A 19,292-nucleotide genomic window follows, 5' to 3' on the forward strand; every position below is an offset into this window, starting at 1 on the left:
TGCGCTCTAGAGCCCGTGCGCCACAACTATTGAGCCTGTGTGCCGCAACTACGGAAGCCCACGTGCCTAGAGCCAGGATTCTGCAACAAAAGAAGCCACTGTAATGAGGAGCCCACACACCACAATGAAAAGTAGCCCCTGCTCACGGCACCTAGAGAAAGCCCATGTGCAGCATGGAAGACCCAATGCAGCCAATTAATTAATTAATTAATTAATTAATTTTAAAAAATCCTCACTCTTCTACTCTTCAGCTGTGTGACCTTGAGCAAGTTAATGAACCTCTCTAGGCCTCAGTATTCTCATCTAGAAAATGGGGATAATAACAGTACCCAACTCATAGAGTTGTTGTGAGAACTCAATGAGTTAATACATGAGACGCCCTTAGAACAGGCCCTGGCCCGTGGTTGGCTCTCAAGCTCTCATTAGCCTGTGATCACTTTGGATCCTTGAGGCTAAGGCAGGCAGAGACTCCAGGTAGGGGCCAAGTTGTCCCAGCGGCAGAGAGAAAAAAAACTGTAGAAGGAACCAATTAGGGCCTGTCCCTATAGGCTTCAAAGAGAGCGAGAGATGAAATCTGATGGGACAGAGAGGGAATTCACATCCTGAGTTGGCGAATGGGCCTTGGGCTCTTCCTTCTTAATCACCAGAGGCCAAGATGCAGGTGCCTCGCACCTGGGCTGGATGGAAGTGGGGCATTTCCCTGGGGTGGCATTTGTAGTGTCACCACTGTTGTCCAATTACGGCCGTGAAGAGAGGTTCCCACTGCCTTTGCAGTTTCTCAATCACCCAGGACTGGACTATTGATGTATTCCCAGCATCCTCTCTATAAACTTCCCCAACCTCCGTCTCTGGCTTGGAAGAAAGACGGGGGTAACTAGGGGAGGTGGTGGAAGACAGCCATGTTCTGTTGCAGTAAATCTTTCCTAGAAGCCCTGCCTGCTTTCCTAGAAGAGGAGACAGCTGAGTTCATCAGCCAGGGTTGGAACGGCCAGAAAGAATCCTTTCCAACCCCCAGAAGACCCCTCAGCATCTTGGGGAAGGAAAGGCTCACTAGGGTGCTTTGTTTGTGGGACTGTCAGCCTGGACGGGGGCGCCTGGTGACACAGTAAAGCAGCTGAGAAGGAAGGACGGCATTTTTGGAGGTGGGACAAGCTTGTTGCCTAAGGCGAATCTTATGATTCCCCCAGCTCCCCACCCCCACTCTCTTTAGAGAGCTGGCTCCGGGACTTTTCTTATGCATTGGAGACGACAGTTTCTTCCCCTAGAAGCCCCTTTAAACTGTGGGTGTGTGTGTGCGTGTGTGCGTGTGCACGTGCGCACAGACGCACATCAGTATCCTTCCCCACCTACTATTTACTTCTCGCACTTCTTTGCACACTTCAGTTATCATGTGTTCCCACAGCGTTCCCCTTAAACTCCTCACTCCATGACGTCTTCCCCTACAGGCCTCTTCCGGAAGGCTCAGGGCCTCAGGGGATAGCCAGAGGGGCTGAGACTTTGCCTTGAAATGAGACATTCTTTCTTCCTGACCTCGTTATCCAAAGGCCACTGAAGAGGTGCGTGGGGCCACTGGGATGCACAGGGGGCGATGGCGTGGGAGGTGACCGCTGAATTGCCCCACCCAGACCCAGCTTCCCAAGCCTGCAGCACTTGCCTCTCCACCGCGGAGCACATTGCCCCTCCGGCTTCCTCTGGGCTGGAGTGCCAGCGATATGGAAACTGGAGGTGTCTAAGGCACACCCCCACATGGCAGCTTGAGTTTCTTGAAGTTGAGCTGAACTGGGAACCAGTGACCTAGATTTTGCCCCAGATTCGCAACTGGGAGTTTGCTCAGTGCTCTCCTCTGGCCAGGCCAAGCACAGTGTAAACTTCCTGGCATGCAGGGAGGCCTGGGCCTTTGTGCTATTCCCCTCACGGTGATCTACTCTAACGGAGCAGAACAGCGACACTGAAAATATGAAACGTGGAAGATGATTCCAAATGACGGATGGCTCAGTCCACAATGCATACTCCCAGTGGCCTTTACTGCTTTACTCTTACTAATTACAAGCTCCCACAGCTATTACAGTAATCTTGCCTCTCCTGTCGAAAAGACGACCCAGTCAAAGGGGAACCCATGAAGGGACCTCATTTTTTGGATGTCTGAAAGAACGCATCTGTGAAGAAATAAGTTGAGCATTTTTTACATTGGTGGGTGTTTCTGTGGGATTGAGGGAACTTTCGGGGCTGCGCAAGCTTGAGTAGGTTGTCTGTCCTTGTGTTCTGAGCAAGGGTTGGGAAGTCAGCTCTGATGGAGTTTGTCTGGCCCACAAATGACTGATGGCTTTTGAGGAAGGACTAAGTGGACAATGAAGCAGCCTGAGTTAACCTCCCCAATGCATACAAGTTGTCTACAATAGCAAAAAAAAAAAAAAAAAAAAAAAAAAATAGGCACAACCTAAATGTTCACTGCGGGGTATTAGTTGAATGCACATCTGTATGATGGACGACTAGGCAGTCATTAGAATTATGGGTTAGAAGAGGACTTCATCTCACAGGAAGATGTTCACAACATCCATCATTAAAGGGAAAAGCAGATTATAAGGCAGTATGCATAGAATGGAGCAGTTTTGCAAGAAAAAAATATTGTTTACATTTTTTAACTGGAAGAATACATATAAAAACGTTAATCGTGCTGTCTCTGGGTATTAAGATTTGGCTTGAATTTTATTTTTTCTTGGATTTGTCTCTATTCTTCAAATTTTCTCCCATGAATACATATTATTGCAAAATCAAGAAAAAATTATATTTAAAAAATGATTATCGGAGGGGTCAACAGATGTGTTTCCTGTTTCTTATCCCATGTCTATTCTCCATTTTATTTTGGAGATTCAAATTCCTCAGCCCTTCCCACCACAGATACTGATGGAGCAGAAGACCTAGAGTAGCTGATGTCCTGAAAAACAGCACAAAGGTGAACTAGTCACTGACAGTAACAGCTTCGGAAAGATTTCATTTCCATCTGACACTGGAAATTAATTGTACCCAAATCATTTTTTTTCTATTCACGAATGAGCTTCTCCAAGGGATCTTTAATATGTGTATGGGGGCTCACAGAGGACAATTATAAACCTCGACAGCTTCTCCGTGGGTTTTCAAACGTGAGTGTGATTCATTCCTTCCCCTGGGCCTTTTTACAGCATCCTGTCCCTTGGAGTTTTGAAAACCTGCTGTTGCAGTGAGATGGGAAGGAGCTGGGAGAGCCTAAGCCCTGCTTCTTCCATGGATGGGTGATGCGGGGAATTGGAGAGAACAAAACTAAGGGACAGAGACAATCCGGATTGGTGTGTCTAGTTCCTAGGACAGGGTCTCGCGTGGAGGAGGGAGCACCAGAGAGTGGATGCAGGGAGTAAGAAATGAGTTCATGGGAGGGATCGGTGAGACCGAGGGAAAGTCCACTGCCGAACAGAGACAGGCCTTAGTGCACACTATTTCTGCCACAGATTTTAGAGACCCCCTAGCTTTTAGCTGCTCCTCCTCATCACCTCCATCCTAAGCAAGATGGCACTACAAGTGTTCCTGCCATCCTGAAGTCACCATCCCTGTCGGTGGCAGATCTCACGGTAAGATCTGCTGCCCTCCCAGGCCACTATTCCTGCCACCGACTCCGCCACCCCAGGGATGCCACGTTACCCAACTGGTGCAGAGTCAGATGGTGGCTTTTCTCAGTCAGCCTGTCCTTGGAAAGTTCATTCCCCTATTGTATTGGAAAATTCCTCTTGTGCCTGTCACTGCACACATCAGGAGACTGAGGTTTCCATTTTCTCAGAAGTAATTAACCAGCTACTGTCATTGAGACTGAGCTTGTTCCTGGAATTTTTTATTCATTCCTTGAAAACTATAATCCAACCCCAAGAGACGAAGTCTGAGGCAGGGACCTGAGTTCTTCCAAAGCAGAGAAATAAGCTGAGGCTAGGTCAGGCTGTGTCCGTACCCACTCAGCCCCACCACTGAAATCATTTCATGTCATCTGCTCTTGATTGCCTGGGGACACCTGAAGATGGCAGAATAGAGACCGTGGAAGGAAGGGCCAGCTGAGGAGCACTTTCCCTGTAGAATAAGGCTTCCACCACCCTGGCCCTTGATAAGACTCCTCAAAAAATATATAAATAGGGGACTTCCTTGGTTGTCCAGTGGTTAAGAATCTGACTTCCAATGCAGGGTTTGATCCCTGATCAGGAAAGTAAGATCCCACATGCCTTGGGGCAACTAAGCCCATGTGCCACAACTAGGGAGCCTGCATGCCACAGCAAAGACCCAACACAGCCAAATAAATAAGTAAATTTTAAAATATATATATATAGAAATAAAAGGAGATAGACCTAGATCGACCCTGACAGAAGGAAATCTATGTTATTCTTGCCAGATCACAAGATGGGGAGATGTTCACTTTTCAGAGGATTGGCCCAGAAATCTACAGTCCTGTATTTTAGGCGGCACAAACCCAACAGATTAAACAGAGGATCCTCCCTGTTTCAGTTCCCAGGATTTGCTAAAGCAAGGAAGCTTTAGCAAGCTTTTTCGAGCTATTTTTCAGCTTTGCCCCCTTTGCCCTAGAGTGCCATGGTGGGCTCCATCGGATCTTAAATCTAAATTCTGTAGTGCAAGTAGCTTCTGGTGAAGAGAGATCTACTTGTGCACAAAATGGTGCTATCCATAGGGAGTCCTGAGGCCCTACTGTCATATTATCCAAGCTGATGAAGGTGAAGCTTTCAGTTGATATCATTACCAGACCATGCGAAACAGAGCGACTCAAACCTCGTTCATTCATTCCTGTGTCTAACAAACACCTGTTGAACACCTTGTATGCACATGAACCACATATTGTACACTGCCTACCGTCCCCTTTAGGAGCTCACAGCCCAGGAGGAGGTCATTCAGGGAAACTGAGAAATTGCAATAGGTTACGGTTAGAGCCTAAAGCAAGGTAGGAAGAACGAGCCCCAGGGCACAAAGACTGTACCCATGGCTTCTGGGGCTCTTCACCATAAAGGAGACTCGTACGTTGGGGCTGACAATAAGCAGCTTTCCAGGCAGCTGAACTGATATTTTCATTGTAAACGTGCGTGTATTTCACTCTGCATCTGAGTTCCAGGGAGTCAGGACACAGTAGCTGTGACAGTGGGTGACAGCCTTCTGGAGAGCATATAAACCTCCACCCATCAGAAGCCACAGCCACTCTTTCGCAGTGAGTCCGCCCAGGGCGCTGGTGACCAAAAACAAGCCTTCATGTTTAATGGAGCCGGAAGCCATCTCAGACCAGAGTCCTGAAGCCAGCGGCATATTCATCCAGGGACGGCTCCTTCTCAGGAAAACGGGGGTCCAGCTCTACGTAAGCATGTAGCAGAATATGCCTGGACAAAGACTAGGAAGGGCTTGCGCAAGGTGGGTCCAAACTTGCCTTGGGTCTCAGTCTTTTGGTTATGTCCCTCCCTCCCTCTGCCTGCCTCATCTGTCCCCTTCTTCCCTGAGCATCTGATGAACGTGCACTCAGGACTCAAGACTCGGTTCAAATGCCATCTCCTCTAAGAAGACTTTCCCAACATTCCCAGATCAAATGATCATCCCCTTTCTTACCCCACTCCACCGCTGGCACATGTGCCCTCTTACCTGTATCAGAAGTCACCACATTCATTTATTTATACATCTGTCTCCCTGAGGGCACCATCTCTGTAACCCCAGTGCCTACCCGAGTGCCTGGTGAACTTGTATTAAATGGGTGTAGGCTGCACTTGTATACTGAGCATGCCCTGGAGTCTTTCAGTAGAGCAGAAGATATTCTATTGCAGAGTCCTTCCTGATAAAAATCATTGAGTGTCTAATATACACAAAATATCACATATAATGAAACTAAAGTGTGACGGAAAGCAAGTCCAGAATTTGGTTTGTGGCAGATCTTAGAGTGTAAATCCCAGCCAGGATCGTGCTGAGACCTGAATTCCTCGGAGCCCCTGGGCCACCCCAAATCAGCTGAAATTCTGAACAAGCCAGAGCCCCACGGAGCCCTTCCACAGTGCCGAGCTCCAGAGTGTTCTGGAAGGTTCTCCCAGGCTGTGCCTCCAGAAGGGCAGGGCAGGGAGAAGCCCCACAGGCCCAGTGCAGTGTCAGATTCCCCCTTTGCTGTCAGCAGGCATGGAAGAGCCTTGAAGAAAATGGAGTATTATTATTTGTTTGTTTTTACAGTGACTCATCTGTCGTAACTGGGTTAAAGTCCACTTGGAGAAAAGGAGAACAAAAGACCTCCTGTTAGTGCTGGAAGTTTGCCTCTTAAGATATCACTGAGAGGAACTGGGAGGAAAAAAACCCCAGCAGGGCAGAGGAAGCTGCAGGCCTTGAGGAACACAGCGGCACTTTGGAAAGGCAAACACGGCGGCTTTCATCTCCAGCGTGCTATCTGAGCCGGCCGCTCCTCTGCCGCTCTGTTGTGACCCTCTGGGGCACAGACACTCGGAGGCAGGCCAGTGCCCTATTCCCACACTCTGTGAACACGGGGAGGCTGCCAGGAGCTGCGGCTGTGTGGGCAAATCTCCACATCCAACCAAAACGCCAGGCTGAGTATGATGATGGCAAAGCGACTAATACCTAGAACTTACGAGGTGCCGGCTGTTCTAATACATCATACTTCATTGCATAATGCCCTCAGCTGCAGCAGAAAGGAGATGCCATGAGGCAGGAATGTGCCTCTGCCCCCCTGGGGAAGCCCACTGGCCTCAGTGTTGCTGGAGAACCATGGGTTTGTAGGCTCCCAAATGCAGTGGGACCAGCTTTCCAAAGGGCATCTTCCAGAGTCAGGCCATCTGACTCCAAGGTTCAAGGACTCACTCTTTACTCTCTTCACATGAAAAAAAAAAAAAAAAAAAGTCAGGGAAAGACAAGACTTTACAGTTCTCTTCCCACAACCTTCCATCTGATCAGCCTCCCTGATGTTTAACCTGCACCCGTGACCTTTATCCATCAGCTCCGTGGAAATGTTATTCTAACCCTCAGCCACCCAGACCACGGTGTGGGTCTGTACCACGACTGCCCGTTCTGCTGTTGGCCTGGTCCACCCTTATTGTAAGAAGCTGGAATTTCTCTGTTCCATGGCTATGAAAGAGGGCTGGGGACAAGAAAAAGAAGACAGAAATTCTCTGAAAGTCCCAGGTCCTTCCTCCATTCAGAAGCCCTTCACATCACCCTCTTCCTCCTCAGGGGCCTGCTGGTCCCCAGAGATGAAGCCTTGACTATGGGTCCCAGGCCTCTGCCCTGCAGGCCAGTTGGGCCTTCTTGTCTCCCAATTCAAAGAGTCAATCCTAATCACCCCATTTCCTGAACAAGTCACGTTTTTGGTAATTTCTGATCAAACACCAAGGATTCTTCAACAGAAACCTCAAAACGAAAGTGTTATCATGCTAATCTATCTTCTCTTTCCTCATGGATATCCAGGTTCCATGGCATGTAGCAGAAACCATCTACATGCTGTAGTAGGCCCCTCAGTCAAGCTGAGCCTGGGCAGGGCTGGTCCTCCAGTGTTCTGTTCGCTGCTCTGTGACTATGAGGGGATTATTCCCACTAACGAGCGAGGCCTCCACGAACAAGGGGTTGAGGGGAAGGCTCAAAAGAAGCCGATCCAGTGCTCTTTAGGATGCTCCTCCTGTTGGCTAGCCTCAAAGGGATCGGGCCCCTAGTGGAATCACTGGAGACTGAGGGTTTAATTAAACCCTGGCCCGGTGGCCCCTTGAGTTTCCCGGGTCCATCCAAGTGGCGTAAGCACTGCACTGCGAATGCAAACCACTTGGCTGGTCCCGTGAGAGCCCGTCCTCATCAGGTAAGAGCCTAAGTATCGCTAGCTCCCCGGGCTCCACAGGCACAGGCAGGCCCGATCCTGGAAGCGCAGCGTGCCTTTACGGTAATGGTCCCCGCACCTGTACTCTCTGGGGCTGCAGATGGGGGGCTTTGCAGACCACCTCCACCACTGGGATCTTTGGGATTCTCCTCCTTTCTTGGCCCAATAAAACCCTAGCTCACCACCAGAAGTGACCAGATCACCCTCTCAGTGGGCTGTCCTTGATTATTCTTTGCATTTAGAGATCATTTTGCTTTTGAGCAAATGGCTGGATCTTGCCCAGCCCAAAGCATAAGGATTGGGGGTATTTCCCTGCTGGAGGGCACTAGAGAATTTCTTGTGTGAGGGGACCTACAAAAAACAAGGGGAACCACTGCGTGGTTTCTTGAGTTTGGCAATTTTGTTGTTGCCTAGATTCAGCAATTGCTTGGGATCCTTGAGGACTCAGCAGAGGAAGCCGCCTAGATGCGCATGTGGTCCAGGACTGAGCAAACAAAACATCCATTCCTGAGCCCCACAGCCGGCTGGCCCTTAGGATCCCTCTGGGATTATCCTTCAGTCACCCCCTGAAGCATCGGACTCTGTAGTTGGCCTCATAGCCAAGTTTCACCAGCAACTTGGGGGGCCCGGCAAGATGCGGGTGATTTAGGAATGGCCTAGAGGTGGAAGGGGCGGAGCCAGATACAACACCTCCCACCTTGACTAGCTTTGTGACCCCGGTTGGCAGCCTTATTTTCATCTTGGCCACAGTGTCTGTGCCTGTAAACATAATGACTACCACCCATTTTTCCCTAAAGGAGGCTGCGAGAGGGAATTAATTAATGTTTATTGAGCACTTGGAGTTCTTTGGAGAAAGGCCTTTATAAATATAAGGCATGATTAAAGGATATCAGTTTGCCAACTCTCAGAGGAAGTACTTTAATGGGATCAGGGGTGACGATCTTGATGACTGGATTTTATTCTTTATTCAAATATGCACCAGGCTCCCATCACTCAACTCCGCTGTCCACTCCTGTTATTATCCTGGTGTTTTTCACCTCCATGTGTCATACATGTTACCCACCTACCCTGCTTACCCACTGCCTGCTTCCTAGACACCAGCCTCTGGCCCCTCCGCTGAGGTTACCGAGACCACCAAATTGCCAAGCCCGATGGCTTTTTCTCGTTCTTTATTCTCCTTGCCCTTTCTGGAGCATGATACCGGTGACTATCCCCTCCTCACCCTTGAAAATCTCCTTCTGCGGAATCCTCAGACCCAACAAGTCTACCCTGAAGCCATCATCGTTCCCAAGCCGACTCCTGCCCTGATTGCCCTATCTCTCTCCACCACTCCCATGGCGCCCAGCCTCCAGTTCTCCCTCTCCATTGCCACCCCTCAGTGCAGGCCCTCATGGTTCCAACCTGTTTGGTCCTTGTGAAAACCTGTCCCTGGCCAGTGGAACTTCCAGACTCGAGGCAGGTGTGATGTGTATGTCTCTGAACTGCCCCTCAGACCTCTCTGCACCACCTTGGCCTCTGGCTATCCTGTTTCCAAACCTACCTAAGTCTCCTGCCCCCTCTTCCTGTTTTCTGCTCCATGCACCACAGGACCTGCTTTCCTACTTGTCTGCCTTCCTGCCTGGTTCCCAGACCCAGTGTGTACTCTTGCTCCCAGAAAGCTGTCTGAAATGACTGAAAGTCTAGCAACAGAGGTCCTTTTCTAGGATACCATGACAGACATCCCCCCCAACAGACACAGACACATATATACTTGCATAGATAGCCACACACAGAGGCACACAAACTAAAGAGATACAGGTACACATACAGGCCCACACAGAACTTCAGACTTAATACACAGACACACACACACTCACGTAGATACACACAAACACACAGATACTCAGATATAGAAACAGACATAAATACTCACACAGACATAAACATATGGACCCGGACAGAGGCACACACACCCAGGTTCACATACATAGGCACGGTGTGGGAATGCACAAAATGACACACACGGGAAGGCACGAGTGTGTATACACACATATCCATTTTTGGTACCTTCCCAGCATCCTGACGGACTGAACTGGTCCGCCAACTCCTGATTTTCTCCACTCCCGTCTGTGTTAGTCAGGTTCTCCAGAAAAACAGAACAAATAGAATATGTAATATCCTATTATGTGGTTCTATATATCTATACCTATAAGCTATCTCTCTCTCTTTCTCTCTCTCTCTATACATGGAATTGGGTCATGCACCTGTGGGGGTTGGCAAGTCTGAAATTTGCAGGGCAGGCCGGCAAGCAGGAGACCCAGGGAAGAGTTGATGTTGCAGTGTGAGTCAGAAGGCAGTCTGGAGGCAGAATTCCCTCTTCCTCGGGGAACCTCAATCTTCTCTCTTAAGGCCTTCAACTGATTGGACGAGGCCCACCCATATTATGGGTGGACATCTGCTCGATTCAAAGTCTACTGATTGAAATGTTAACCTCATCTAAAAATTACTTTCACAGAAACACGTAGACTGCTGTTTCACCAAATATCTGGGTACCATGGCCTAGCCAAGTTGACACACACAGTTAACTATCATACCACCCACCTGATAAGCCAGTGCTCATATAAATCTCTTAAATGTCACTCTCATCACAGTGGTCCCCTGCTCTAAAATCTAAACACCTTCACCCCTGACTCATAGCAGACACAAGGTAAATATTTGCTGAGTGAATGAATAACGAATGGCCTTGGTGATGGGCACTTCTCAGCTCAATATAGCAAGCCATTTTGAGAGCCCAACAGTGTGCTTTGCTAGGAGCTGAGGGTCCAAATATCAAAAGCTACTCTACGTGTCACTTATCTTCTCCTCCACCCTCTCTAGGCCAGGCCTGTGCTGCAGATGTCTCCAATCCCCACGGTACTTTAGACAAAGCAGGCCCTCAATTACTGGTGGATTAATTAATCTGATTCCTTTTTACTGATCCCTCTATCAAATTTACCTGCGATTTTAGGCCCTCATTATGAAATTATGAATTGCCATACCAGTCTGTTTCCACTTTTATTTTTAAGGTGCAGATGTTAAGAGAGATTTTCATACTCAGGAAGGGTGTATATACCCCAGAACATTGACTGTGGTCTCTAGGGGTGGGATTGTGGCTGGCTTCTATTTGATTTTTTATTCTTTTCTGTCTTCCAACGTGTCCTCCATGACCATGTGTTACTTTTATAACTGTAAGAAACAGGACCTGTTTTTTTCTTTCATCTTTTCCTTTATGAGTATGAGGAGATTGGGGTCCAGCTCCCAGTGCTTTCTGGGGGCCCTCAGCATATCAACTTAGCCTTTGAAAAGAAAGCGTTCTGGGACATCCTAGTAAAAAATCTGCGAGGTCATAAAAAGGTAAAGTGAACTGCAAACGGTCGTTCTGTTTTAATTATGTTCAAGTGTCAGGTAACATGGAACTTTTAATAAAAGCCTTCAGGGAGTTAATGATTATGGCTGTTGTGAAACTGTTGTCAGGACAGAACAGGGAACCCGGGTACCTACGTCTCACTTCAGGCCACTCCTCCAGGCCACCCGGTCGCCCAACAGCATGTTGTCAGGCTGAGTCTTGCCAGAGAAGCACCACCCAGCCATGGGGGAAGCGACTGTTCCTTGAACTTTGCTTTAGACCCTGCCTGCCGGGGTCTCCAGAGGGAAGCGTTCACCTCTAGCCCAAATGAACTGGAGCTTCAAAAAAAAAACCACAGCCTCAGGCCCTGAACTTTGTATTTCTTAGACTGCCAGAATCCCTGGCTGCAAGGGACTCCCAAAAATGGGAAAGGGAAACCAGAGAGCTGGAGGAACACAGACTCCTTGTGGTGGGAGCGTCTGAGCGTGGCCTTGGACTTGGGGCCAGGGGTGCGGGGAATGGCTTGGCCGGGTGCGAAGGTGGGTGACCCAGAACCTGGAGGCCAGGGCCTCGCTGAGGCTGCTGTTCCAAGAAACTCCCCCCGCACCAGGCCACGTGTGTGAGACCCCCCTCGTTCTGGACAGGATCCTGCACAAATTGCTGGGGTTTCCGGTGTGATATCTGATAAGTGCAAATGGGTTGAAAACGTTTTCAAGATTTTTCAGTTTTGTACAATTAGTAGTGACCGCCAAGGCCCGTCTCGCCACCTGCAGCATCCCGCCAGTAGTTGCAGTTTGTCCTGGACCCCTTTGACCTTGCAGAGGAAAGCAGAGCCCAGCTCCACATCCTCAGAGGTGCACGCCCCCTTCAGCCCTTCCTGGGCCCTGTCCAGGCAAAGAGACAGCAGTGGCCCCCAAAATTCCCCAGTGGCAGTACAATGGCCCCCAGACAGTCTGCCCTCTTTGCTCCCTTTTAGTCACCAAATAACAGAGCTGGGGGAAATCGTAACGCCCATCGACCCAACCTCCTCACTCAGGTTCAAGCTCCCTGAGGGCGGGGCAGGGCTGGCTCTGGGCTCTGTACCTTTGTGTTCCCAGAGCCCAGCACACAGTAGGGCTCTGTTAATAAGTGCTGAGTGAGTGAGTGAATGACTGGATGAACTCTTTTGTTCTCATCTTACCTTCACAGAGTGGCACTTTGGACAGGTCACATCTTACCCTGTCCCCTCAGCTTGTCAGTGGAATGCGCCCACTGCTGTGTGTCCCCTTCCTGCCTCACAGACTTCTTGGTACAGAGCCAGCCACACTCTGCAGCTCCCCAGGTGACCCCAGTGTGGCTGGAGCAGGGGCCGCGGTCCCTGTTGCACGTGTCTCAGGAGGAGCGTCTACAGCAAGGATTTACTACCATCGGCCTCTGGACATGTTTCCTGGGGCTGCTGTAACAGTATCACAAACTCGGTAAAGCTTGGCTTTAAACAGCAGACATTTATTTTCCCCCAGTTCTGGAGGCTAGAAGTCTGAAAGCAGGACACCGACAAGGTTGGCTCCGGCTGGAGGCTCTGAGGGAGGATCTACTCTGGGCCCCTCTCCCAGCTGCTGACGGTCGCCCACGACCTTTGACATTTCTTGGTCCATAGCTGCATCTTCACTCATCTCTGCCTCCATCTTCACACGGCATTTTCCCTGTGTGTCTCTTTCCTCTTGTTATAAAGACAGCGGCCATGTTGCGTTAGGGGCTCACCCTACCCCAGGATGGCCTCATCTTAACTAATTACATCTGCAGTGACTCTCTTTCCGAATAAGTTCATGTGCTGAGATTTCAGAAAGGACATGAATTTTAGGGGGACACCATCCGACCCAGAACAGCCTTCCTACCCCCCCCAGCAAAGTTCTGTCTTGTTCTCCACCTGCCCACAGCCTCACTACCCTTTCCTTTAGTTGGGGTGTGGGCTTCTGCAAGGCAGTCTCACTGAGTCTAAGCAGCAGTTGAGAGGTCGAGGCAGGGAGCTGTCTGACTGTCCCTGTTTCCCCTCCTTGGACATGGGCCCTCTGGGTCTCCTGAACGCCCAAGTCTGAACTGTAAGGCAGCACACCCAGCTCACACGGCGCTTTAGAATCACCCAGGAAGCTCTTCAGACTCCTGGAGCACTGACCACGTGCCCAGGATTCTGGCTCACTGGGTCGGGGTGGGACCTGGCCTAAGTATGTTTCAAAAGCTCATCAGGTGATTCTAATGTGAAGCCTGGGATGAGAACAGCTCTCTCCTTAGCAAAGGGAATGCAGTCCCCCTCCCCACATGCACCAGCGGTATGGGTTTCTGCAGCTCACTGCTTGGTGAGGCCCCGAATACCCATTAGAAAACGCTCCCACCCAGTTCCCTGGCAGCAGGAGAGGGCAAATACGTGCATGTTTTGTGGGGGGCAGGAGGTGAGGGGACTGACGCAAAATGGACAGCAGGGACCAAATATCTTCAATGTTTCCTGTTGTAAAGTTTGAATTTTGCATCCTCTTCTAGAGTATAGCCATCTTGTTGCACAAGTTTTTTTTTTTTTTTTGTACACTGGTTTTTTTTCCCCTCTAGAAATATCCAAGTGTAGAAATGAGGCTCCAGAAAGATGGGCCATGTTTATACTCCTTGACACATTATTAGTTTCCCTCGAGCTTCCTGACTTTGAAAAGCCCGGCCACAGCGTTAGAGGGAACAGCAACCAATCTGTTTAACCTTCGGAAAGAATTGCATCTTACAGAGGAAAGCCTGCACGCAGAAAGATTAAGTCACTCACCCAAGATCACACAGCTTGTTATTAACTGCATGGGAACTATACCTCAGGACACACCTTTTCCACTGCACTCCCCTAGGTCACCTGCCGACTTGCTCTGTGACCTTGGATACATCTCTTTTCCTCTCGGTGTCAGTTTTCCTACCCATAAAATGCTGATGCTCTCTGTTGCACCTCAGATGAGAGGGTGTGTGTGGAAGCACTTTAAAATTATATGTAAAGGCAAGGCGCTGTAATTGTGGTAATCACAGCCTCACACTTCTAGGCGAAGCATGGGGGTTCCAGCTAGAGAGACCCCCCTCTGGGGTCACGCGGAGCAGGCCCCTGTCTTAGGGAAGGAAGACCAGTGTGGCGCCGCCCGGCCGTTTGAGCCAGCTGAAAGGTCCAGGCGAACTCCCCGACGTTCCAGTCCCAGGACAGGCTGAGGCCTGGGAGCTCACACCCATGCTTCACGTTGCTCTCCGCTGGTCCAGGCTTCTATCTGCCCAGCCCCAGCCCCAGTAACAGGCGAAGAAAGCATTTCCCCTAAAAGACCTTCCTGCCCAATCCTGACACCGTCTCCTCAAGATGATAAGTCATGGGAAAACGACTGCAAACAAGAGCAGTGCCAGCGTCTCCTCTCTCCCTTAACGAGGCCGCAGAGACCTCTCTCCACACCCGGTCCCTTCCAGAGGAAGTAGGCGGCCCCGCCGCTCCAGACCCCTCCCCGCCGTCCCAGGCCTGAGCGAGGCTCTGCAGCCCACGTCCGCCCTTTTCTGTTTATACTGAGAGATGAGCTTCTGCTGCGCTTAAGTGCAGTTCTGGCCCTTTTGTTTGTTTTCAAGTCAAGTTACAACTTTGCTTCTGGATTTATTGCAAATTCCATTTATCTTCTTCTGCCCAGGGCCTCTGCACAAATCCTCCGAGCTTCCCTCCCCTCCCCTGGACACGTGACCGGGGGGCGCTGGGAAGGGACGAGGAACACATGAACAGCAGACAGATGGACACAGGGAGGACGCCCCAGGAAGGGCCGGAGGCTGTCCCTTGTGGCGCTGGGGAGAAAGAGCCGGGCTGGAACACAGGATTGGCCGTAGGTCACCCAGGGAGGGCTAGGCCAAAGGAAGGCCAGCACCAGACCTCCCGCCTTCTTCCTGCAAAGACCTCCATAGGGAGGAAGAGCTGGGCCGAAAGACAAAGAAATCCCAGGCCCTAGTGGAGGGAGTAAAGAAAGGCTGGTTCTGATTTGCAGGGAAAGAGCCCATGGTGGTTTCTGGCAGGAGTGGTATGAGCTTGGTGGTCCTAAGTGCCTGGAAAGGATCGCGCAGGGCTGTCCAACAAGGGCTGAGGGTCTGAGGGGTGACTGTGGGCACGGGCACGGGGAGGCCAACTGGGAGGTCCCAGAGCCCGGCTGGGCACCAGCCCAGCATCTGGAGTTCCTTTCCCACCTCTTTCCTCCCCAAACATCACCGGTTCCCTGAACCGCTGAGGAAGAGTAACCGCTGCTGGAGCTCACCAGGGAGAGAAAGAGAATCAGACTGAGCGGAACAACCTGCGAGCTGGGCGTCCAGCCACACTGCCGGCGGGTCCTCCCAAGGCAGGATGGGCCGGCGGCCTGTCCTAGCAGAGTTCCTTGGCTGGCAGTGCACACAGGATGCTCACCAGCTTCACAACAGCCCTTGCAGTTTGGGGCGTGGTGGGGTCGGGGGTGTTGCAGATCCCAGGGGCTGGGAACGCCGGACCTGCTGGAAGCTCAGCACCTAAGGACCTGAGCTCAGAATGGGGTTTAACCTTCCCTGGCCCAGGAGAGCGGCTGCAGGTGGCTGGGTGACTGCTGAGTGCCCTTGAGCAGGCGGCCGGGCCGTGGGTCAGCCGCTGAAGGAGTCCCCTCTCATGGACTCTCCTCCACGTCACAGTCCAAACACAGGAAACTCAGGCCTCAGCATCCCAGCCCAAGACCTCACTCGAGGAGCCTCAGGAATAGGGGTTGAGTGAATGAGAACAGAGCAGACCCTCCTGCCTCTAGGAACCTTCCTGGCCTCCTAGTGGGGCCTGTTGCACATGAGGAGAAGGACTTTCCCCAGCAATTTTACTGGCCAAGCCCTGGGCTCCACCCCTTCTGGTACCATTGGGCCTTGGTTCTTACATCACTCATCACTCTTCAGGAGGCCAGCCCCGCGGTCCTCTGTGCTGTGCCCCGCCCCCCATCTCTCTGGCCTCCATTCTGCTCCATCTCAGCCACGTACCTGCCTGGTCCCCTTCTTTGCCCCTAACCACCCACCTCTGAGACCTTCTCTGCGGATGGCTCTTGAACCCCAGCGTCCCCCCTCACATCGCCCTTTCTCCTGCTCACCCCTCTAACTCTGTCTCTTGTGCCCCACACCCCGCACCATGTCCCTTTAGGAGCCTACCCTCCCACCAAGCTCTCCTCTGCACCCTCGGGCCCACCAGCCCATTCACGCGGAGCCTCCAGGCCCTGCGGGGGCACGGCCGCCACCCTGGCTACGCAACGTACCTGAGTCCTGCCCTGCTCTCAGGCCAGCAAGTCAGCCAGACTGCTGTGCCGAAGCTTTCACTCTCCTCAGATCCCCCAAGACCCTGCTTCTACCTCCTGTCTGCAGAATCTCTCACGACCTACCTGACTGAGAAGGTCCGGGCCTTCCCATGGGCCCCCCCTCCGTCTCCCCTCCCCCCCCTCACAGCTCCTTCACGCCACCCCTCCCTCAGTGCGAGTGCAGCTGACACTCCCGCCTGCTCTGCACAGCTAGCTCACTTCCCTGGTCCAGGATGGCGCCATGGGCTCCCGTCTCTTCGTTAACAGGATTCCCTGCCATCCAACTGTCCATTCATGTGTGAGAACACGGCCACATGTTCCTTATCCTAAAATGACTTCCCTCGGCCCCGCTGCCTCTCCGTTCACCATCTTTTTTTCTCATTCCCTTTATTACAAACTTCTTTATAGGGTCCTTGACACCTTCGGCTTCTACTTCCTCTCCTCAGGCCTTGGCAACTGGCTGCTTCTCCGGGGCCATCTCACAGGCCTTCCTCACACACGGTGGCCCAGGAGCCACCTCACGGCCTTGTCCTCACATGGCCTGGCCCTCCTCCCACCGCTGGGATTTCTTCCTCAGGCTCCTGGACTTCTTGCCAGGCTCCTGTTTTCTTCTCCATCCAGGTGCTCTTTACCTGCTATCCATCTCAGCCACGCCCACATCTTCAACCACTGCTTCCACGAGCCCTAGATCTCTAGCTACCAAAATTTCCACATTTCTGCCTGCCTGCCGGCCATCTCTACGCAGACTCCCTGCAGCCATCTCAAAGTCTTTCTGCACAAGACTAAACTGTCATCTCCTTGCTAAAGCCGTCTCTCTTCTGGAGGTTGCCTGTCTCCACGCTCCCCATTGCCCAAGCTCAAAACCCTCAAAATTGTCCTCATCTCCTTCTTCTTCCTTGCCTTGCACTTCTGATCAGCATCCTGAAGCCTGCAGAATCTTCTTTTGCACTGTTTTGTATATTCCTCCCCACCCCAATGTGGCTATCTAAACTCAAGTCATTATCAAGTCTACCCTGGACCTTTGGGCTCCCCTCTCGTGGTCCACCTGCCCTTGAACACAGAGCCAACCACGGTGGTCCATCTCCCTTTCAGAAACCCATGTGGACCCCACATTGCTCATGGTTCCCCAGCCGGGGAGAGACCCTGCCTGCCTTCCAACCCAGTCCTCACTGCTGCCACCATCACTTAGCAGATCGTGACCAAGGACCTACTGTGCAATATGCACCTGTGCTCTGATCATAGCCGCCTACTTTCTATTCCCAGAATTTGCCACCTGCCCTTGCCCAGTTTGCTGGGTTTTTTTTTAAGTGCTTTTTTAAAAAAAAATTATTGGAGTATAGTTGATTTTCAAGGTTCTTCTTTTCGTTCATTTGTTTTTCTGCCGGAGATGCCTCCTCTCCTTTGCTCCCATATCCACCTGTCAGCATCTAATCCAACCATACTCATGGCCTAGCTCACAGCCCACCTCCTCCAAGAAGCCTATAAGATTCCAGAGGTAGATTCGATCTCTCCCCTTCCCCATTCTCCCTTACAGTAGTGTTTGTTTCCTATTACAACTGCATCCAAATGCATGCGTGTGTGTGTGTGTGTGTGTGTGTGTGTGTGTGTGTGTGTGTGTGTGTGTGTGTGTCATCTCCCTGGCTATGTGGTCCTACAGGCCAAAGATAGTTCTTATTCAACCCTGTAGCCTACACATACTTAATGAGAGTTTGTTGCATTTGAATTGGGTCCTATTCCCTCATTTCACAGATGATAAAATTGTGGCCCCAGGGGCCCCAGGCCTTAGATGCTAGTTTGTGGCAGAATCAAATCCCAGCCCTAGTCTCCCGGTTTCCTAGTACTCAGGATATAAGGAATCCCAAGCTCAGTTGCCCGATGTCTGATTACACATGTCCTCTACAGAAGTACCCAACTGTCTTCAACTCTTCTTTTCCTCCTCTAAACCGGGCAGACTAGGAGCAGAACAGAGAGACCACAGATGTGTAGCCAAGGAGCAGCCAGGGGTCACCCAGCCTATTTTTCCAACACCCACAGGTCTACACTGAATATCCAACAGTGAGTATAATCCTTTTTCCTGAACCTCCAGGGAAATTGCTTTCTCATCTTTTTCAGCAAAGGACGTCATTGTCTTACAATGTCTCCAGTGAAAAAAATCTCTCTTTCCTCTTCTCTAAATCTTCCTCCTACGACTTCAACCCTTGACACCCACCATCAATCTCCTTTCCTGTGGCCAGGTCTCCTTCAGAGGTGGGAAGAGCTTCTCCTGCCCTTCTGACATAATCGTCTATTAAGTCGTATGGCTCCTAGGAGGAAATGCACCACCCCAAAATAAACAAATTAGTGTGTTTTCTAAAAGTCAAGTAAGGTACCACCTATCTGTATAGCTGTCCCCACTGGGTAGTCACTCTGGAGTTCTCAAAGGGGGACTTGGGGAAAGCTAAGCTTTTTCACGTGGTGAAGGTTTACATAGCTTTGTGCCTGGGCACCCCCACCCAGAACGCACTCAGCCCTCCACCACCAGATCTGGCGCGGACATCACAGTGTCTGAGAGATTCACCTTCATTTTCACGTGTCTTTGCTTTCAGTCTATCTGTGGTCTTACCTCAAATCCAGTGAAAGTTTCTTTCAGTAATAAGGAATTGGTTCATCATCTTCACAAAAGCCAGTGAAAGCCTCATGCATGAGACTCATATCTTTGCAGTGAATTTCAAAGACCCAGCTGAGTAAATACCATTGCTGCGCCAACCTGCCGGGG

Source organism: Hippopotamus amphibius, chromosome 4 (assembly GCF_030028045.1).
Source record: "Hippopotamus amphibius kiboko isolate mHipAmp2 chromosome 4, mHipAmp2.hap2, whole genome shotgun sequence".
Lineage (NCBI taxonomy): Eukaryota > Metazoa > Chordata > Mammalia > Artiodactyla > Hippopotamidae > Hippopotamus > Hippopotamus amphibius.